Raw genomic sequence first — 5826 nt, 5'->3', positions numbered from 1 at the left:
AAATCAGTTGACTGTCTTATGGGAGCTCCCTTATAGGTAACTAACTGCTTTTCTTTTGCTGCTTTTAGGATTTTCTCTTTGTCTTTACCCTTTGACATTTTAATTATGATGTGTCTTGGTGTGGGCCTGTTTTGGTTTACATTTTTTGGGACTCTGCACTTTTGGGTTTGTATGTCTCTTTCCTTCACCAGCTTAGGAAAGTTTTCAGTCATTATTTCTTCAAATATATTCTCAACCCTTTGCTTTCTCTCTTCTTTTTCTGGTACTCCTATGATACAAATATTGTTATACTTGCTTGATGTTGTTCCAGAAGTCTCTTAAACTATTCTCATTTTCTTGGGTTCTTTTTTCTTTTTGCTATCCCAATTGGGTGTTTTCTGCTACCTTGCTTTCCAAATCACTGATTCAATCCTCTGTTTCATCTAGTCTGCTAGTGATTCCTTCTAGTGCATTCTTCATTTCAATTATTATATTCTTCACTTCTGACTGGTTATTTCTTATGGTTTCTGTGTCCTTTTTTATGCTTGCTATCTCTTTGTTGAAGTTCTTGCTAAGTTCTTTGAGCATCCTTATAACCATTGTTTTGAACTCTGTCTCTGGTAGGTTGCTTGCCTCCACTTTATTTAGTTCATTTTCTGGAGTTTTCTTCTATTCTTTCATTGGGGATTTGTTTCCTCATTTTAGCTGCCTCTCTGTGTTTGTTTTTATGTATTAGGTAGAGCTACTATGTCTTTCAGTCTTGCCGGGTGGTGTTATGTCACTGGTGCCCTGTGGGGCCCAGTGACACAGTCTACTTGGTCACCTGCTCTTAGTGCTCCAGGAGTGCCTCTTTGTGTGGGTTGTGTGTGCCCTCCTGTTATAGTTGAGCCTTGGTTGCTGTTGGCACATGAATGGGTGGGATTGAACCTTAGGCTGGCTGGCTGTGGGTTTGGCCATGTCCGCAGCTTATGGGCTGCTATGCATAGGGCTTACCCTACCTACCAAGCAGAATTCACCCCAGCAGGCTCTGGTGCCTGCTGAGACTACCCTTTGTACATGTCACTTGTGTGGCTAATTGGGTGGTGCTCTGCTGTGGTCTGAAGCCAACCTTTAAGTATGTTGGTTCTGGGGCCCCTAGGGAGGGGCTCTGGTTCAGGCCTAAGTCAGCTCCTGCCTGTGACTGGCTGGAGAGTGCCTGGTAGGATCTATAAAGCGATCCACAGTTGTTTGCTGCCTGTGCTATACCTGAAAGCGTGTGGGAGAGACCACGGTGCAAACTAAGGATGGCTGTCACCAGTACCATGTCTGGGATAAATCTGCAAAAAGCCAGGATATTCCGGGGCCTGCTTCCACCTGCTGGCTCCTGTAAGGTTCAGCCACTGATAAAACCTCTTGCAGTATGCAAGTTGGTAGAGGCAGGATCCTAGTGAGTCAGTAGGGTGGACCAGTGGAGCTCACCAGGCCAATAGATTCAGATTTAGCCTGTGTGGGCAGACTCAACACAGGAAAAATGGCACCTGCCTGCTGGCTGCATGGGAAAAGAGCCCCACACAGGGAAAAATGGGATTGTCCTTCCAGTCCTCGTTCCAAAGTTATACAACTCAATGTCTCCCTATATATCTCCAATGTCCTCAGAGTCACCACCCCTCTGCTGGAGACGACACTCAACAGTTTTAAAACACAATGTCTGGCATCCATGTAAAATTACCATGCATGCAAAGAAATAGGTAAATGCAACTCTTAATGAAGAGAAAAATCAATAAAAGTGGACTCAGAAATTAAACAGGTGATAAAGTTAGTAAAAAGGACATTAAAAGATTAATTATGACTGTATTCCATATGTTTAGAAAGCTGGAAGAAAGATAGAACAAATCAACCTTTAAGAGATGAAAATTACAATTTCTGAAATACATTTTATTTCAGAATAAAATGGGAGGGAGTAACAACATTAGACAATAGAACACAAAATATTAGTGAACTTGAAGACATAACAGTAGAAACTGTAATGAAACAGAAAAAATACTTAAAAGTAAAAAAGTGTAAGTGAATTATGAGACAAACTCAAGGAGCTAAATATATGTATAATTAGAGTCTTCTAAGAAGAAGAAAGGGGGAGGGGACTTAAAAAGTATTTGAAGAAAAAATTTGAAAATCTCCAAATTTGGTAAAAATTACAAACATGCAGATCTAAAAATTCAATGAAGAAAACTATACCAAATCACATCATAATGAAATTGCTTAAAACCAGTGATAAAAAGGAAATCTCAAAATAACTCAGAAAATATATGCATTATGCTCAGAGAAGCAAAGATATGGATGACAGCAGATTTCTTACTGGAAACAACAGAAACAAAAAAATAGAGATGCTGCATCTTTAAAGTACTGAATAAAAAAAACACCTGTCAGTCTAGAATTACATATCCATCAAAAATATTCTTCACAAAAGTAGACTATTGGGATACCAGTTTTGATTATTCATAGGCTTCACTTTCTGGGTCTCAGAGTAAAGCATGATGGGCAAGATATATTAACAGAGTTCTAATTGTGCACACATGTGAGAGATTCCCTAGGGTATGTGCCTATGGGTGAAATTACTGGATTGAAAGTTATTTCTTCACATGGCTCTCAGAGAAGTGACCATTACAGTTTTCCTCATTCATTCAACTGAGCATCACAATTTCAAGCCTATAGCATATCATGGAAGTAATTTGGACCAAACTGTAAAATAATTTATAGTATTCCTAAAACAGGATGCCCCTTTAAAGACCAGACTGCCACCACTATTCAGAAATTACAAATATAATAAATTAAATATTATTCATCAAGTACATAAATCAAAGACAAATGAACTTGTGTTGAGTTTGGAATGACAAGACTCTTGTTAAAAGAAGACACCACTTTGGAAGCAGCTGGAGTCACCCATGAAACTAAAATTGCATTCTTCTATGAAGAAGATTATCAGAACTATAATAAAAAGTTAATCCCATTTCATCTTGGTGAAAACCTCATAGAGCTTTTTTTTTTTTGCATATCTGTTTTAAACTTTTTATTCCACTAGTAAGGTTTTTTTTAAATTAACAAATAGACTTAAATTTTTTTAAAGACATAAAAAGAAGATATTTTTCACACATACAAAATTTACAATAATTCTTCACACAGAGACCTGCAGTTCAAGTCATGTTAAGAGAAGTCCTTCAAGCAGAGGTAAATTATATCAGGTAGAAACCTGGATTTACACAACAAGGGGGAAAACAACACTACACATGGGTAAATATAGAGACTTTTCTTTCTTTAAATGTTTTTTTTCTTTAAAAGATGTTTAACTTTTTAAATGAAAATAATAAAGCATTGGGATTTATAACATACAAGTAAATAAATATATGAAAGCAAAAGCAAAAAGGTTGGGAAAAGAAAATTGGAACTTTTGTAAAGAACTTTTATAAAGAACTTATGTAAGTTTCTTATAAAAGAAATGATAAAATATCACATAAAACTAAACTGTGATAAATGAAAGGTGTATGAAAAACTCTAAAGCAACAATTAAAATAGCTAACAAGAATTTATAGCTATTACGCTAAAAAAGGAGATGAAATAATAAAAAAATGCTCAATTAGTCTTAAAGAAGTAAGAAAAACAGAAAGTGATCAAAGAGCAGATAAAATACATAGAACACAACTATCAAGATGATATGTTTAAACCCACAGATATTTAAAATTCACATTAAATATAAATGGTCTAAACAATCCTAATCAAAAGGTAGAGATTGTCAGATCAGATTTTTTTAAAAAGCAGTGCATTCTTATATGCTGCCTATAAGACACCTATAAAAACATTAAATATAAAGATGCAACTAGGTTAAAAATAAAAGAATACCACAATACCGAGGGTGCCAAAAAAAGGTATACACATGACTTGTATTCATCTTGTGTTATTAGTATATATTGCATATTATAATTTTAATACAGTTTTTTCCTTTCTTAAAATTTGTATACTTTTTTTGACACCCTCTGTATATATGGCACAATGACCTTAATCAAATGAAAGCTGAAGTTGTTATTTTAATTTTAAACAAATTAGATTTCAGAGCAAAGAATATAACCTGGGATAAGGAAGGTAATTTGATAATGTTATAAAAGGTCAATTTGTCAAGAGCACATAAGATTCCTAAATGTTTGTGCACCTAATAACAATACTCCAAAATAAATAAAGCAAAAACTGATAGAAGTGAAAGTAATTTGACAAATACACAAATTATTGTTGGACATTTTAACACATCATTGCAATAATTAATAAAACCAGTGACAGAAAAGTCAATAAGAATATAAAGACTTGAATAACATAGTTGACCAACTTGACCTGTGTAATTTATAAATGTATCAAGCAATAGACGCTTTTTCAAGTGTGCACAAAACACTTATTTGGGGCCTTAAAACAAGTGTGAAAACATTTTAAAGGAGTTGAGTCAAATTAAGTATGTTCTTTGAACAAAATTAATTAAATTAAATTAAATTAAATTAAATTAGTAGCCAATAACACAAAGATGTCAGGAAAAAGATCACAATATTTAAAAACAAAACTAAAAAAAATTATATTAAAAATCTAAAAACATACAAAAACACTCTGAGCTCATGTCTATAATGAAGAAATTGGTGGTTGCATGAGGCAGGGGATGGGAGATGGGTGAAATGGATGAAGGGGGTCAAAATGTACAAATTTCCAGTTATAAAATGAATAAGTTATGAGGATGTAATGTACGGCATGATAACTATAGCTAATAATACTGTATTGCACCTTCTAAAGTAGATAGGAGAGTGGGCCTTGAAAGTACTCATCATGAGAAACAAAAAATTGTAACTACTCATGATAAATGCTAACTGGACTTATTGTGGTGATTGCTTTACAATACATACAAATATCAAATCATTATGTTGTACACCTGAAACTAATATAATGGTATGTCAATAATACCTCAATAAAAACAAAAACAAAAAAACCCTAAAAAGCATACTTTTAGTAATCCAAGATTCAAAGAAGCAATAAAGAATTCAAAATGTTTTGAATTAAGTGACAATTAAAGCAACAGATTAAACTGTGTGGTTCGCAGCTAAAGTAGTAGCATAGAGGGAAATTTACAGCACTAAACATCTTTATTAGAAAAGGAATTCTCAATCAATGATTTTAACTTTCACCTTATTAAGAAGCTAGATAAAGAAAGCAAGTTAAGTTAAGCAATTGAAAGAAAATAATAAAGGCCAAAATGGAAGTTAATAATATTGTAAACATAAACCAAATAGAAAAAAATTAATAAAAGTAAATGTTGGTTGTAAGAGAAGATAATAAAATTGATAAACATCTAGTCAAAGTAATAAGAAAATAAAGATGACACAACCATTAATATAAGAAATGAGATAGATGACATAATTATAGATTCTATAGATATTAGAAAACATGAAGGGGATATTATGAAAAAGTTTATGTCAATAAATAAAACTTTATGTCAAAAAAACTTTATGTCAACATCTTAAATGGACAAATTTCCTGAAAACACAAACTTTCAAAGCTCACAAAAGGAAAAAACAGATAACCAAAATAGCCCATTATTTATTGAATAAATTAAATTTTGGTTAAAATCTTTAGTTTAAAACCTTTTCATAGACAGCTTGGAAATCATCATTCCCATCCTCACAACGAGAAAAAGCTGGACAAACTGAAAATCAATGACTTTTCTTGGACCTATTAGCAAACTGAAGTCTCAGAGCAAACTGCTACCCCAAAATCTGGAGAGAAAGAAAAATCCCTGAGAGATACAGAAATAAAAGTCTGTTTACCTGTAACAGAAACCACTGG

General features: G+C 33.4%; 1 pseudogene; it reads left to right on the top strand.

Moving 5' to 3' along the window:
• The first annotated feature begins 2570 nt into the window (after positions 1 to 2570).
• Positions 2571 to 2979, top strand: LOC109371443 (UPF0538 protein C2orf76 homolog pseudogene; annotated as a pseudogene).
• The last annotated feature ends 2847 nt before the right edge of the window (positions 2980 to 5826 follow it).

The sequence above is a fragment of the Hipposideros armiger genome, unplaced genomic scaffold (assembly GCF_001890085.2).
Source record: "Hipposideros armiger isolate ML-2016 unplaced genomic scaffold, ASM189008v1 scaffold_570, whole genome shotgun sequence".
NCBI lineage: Eukaryota > Metazoa > Chordata > Mammalia > Chiroptera > Hipposideridae > Hipposideros > Hipposideros armiger.
Note: the sequence above shows the minus strand (reverse complement) of the source record. Positions and strands in the feature narration are given on the sequence as shown.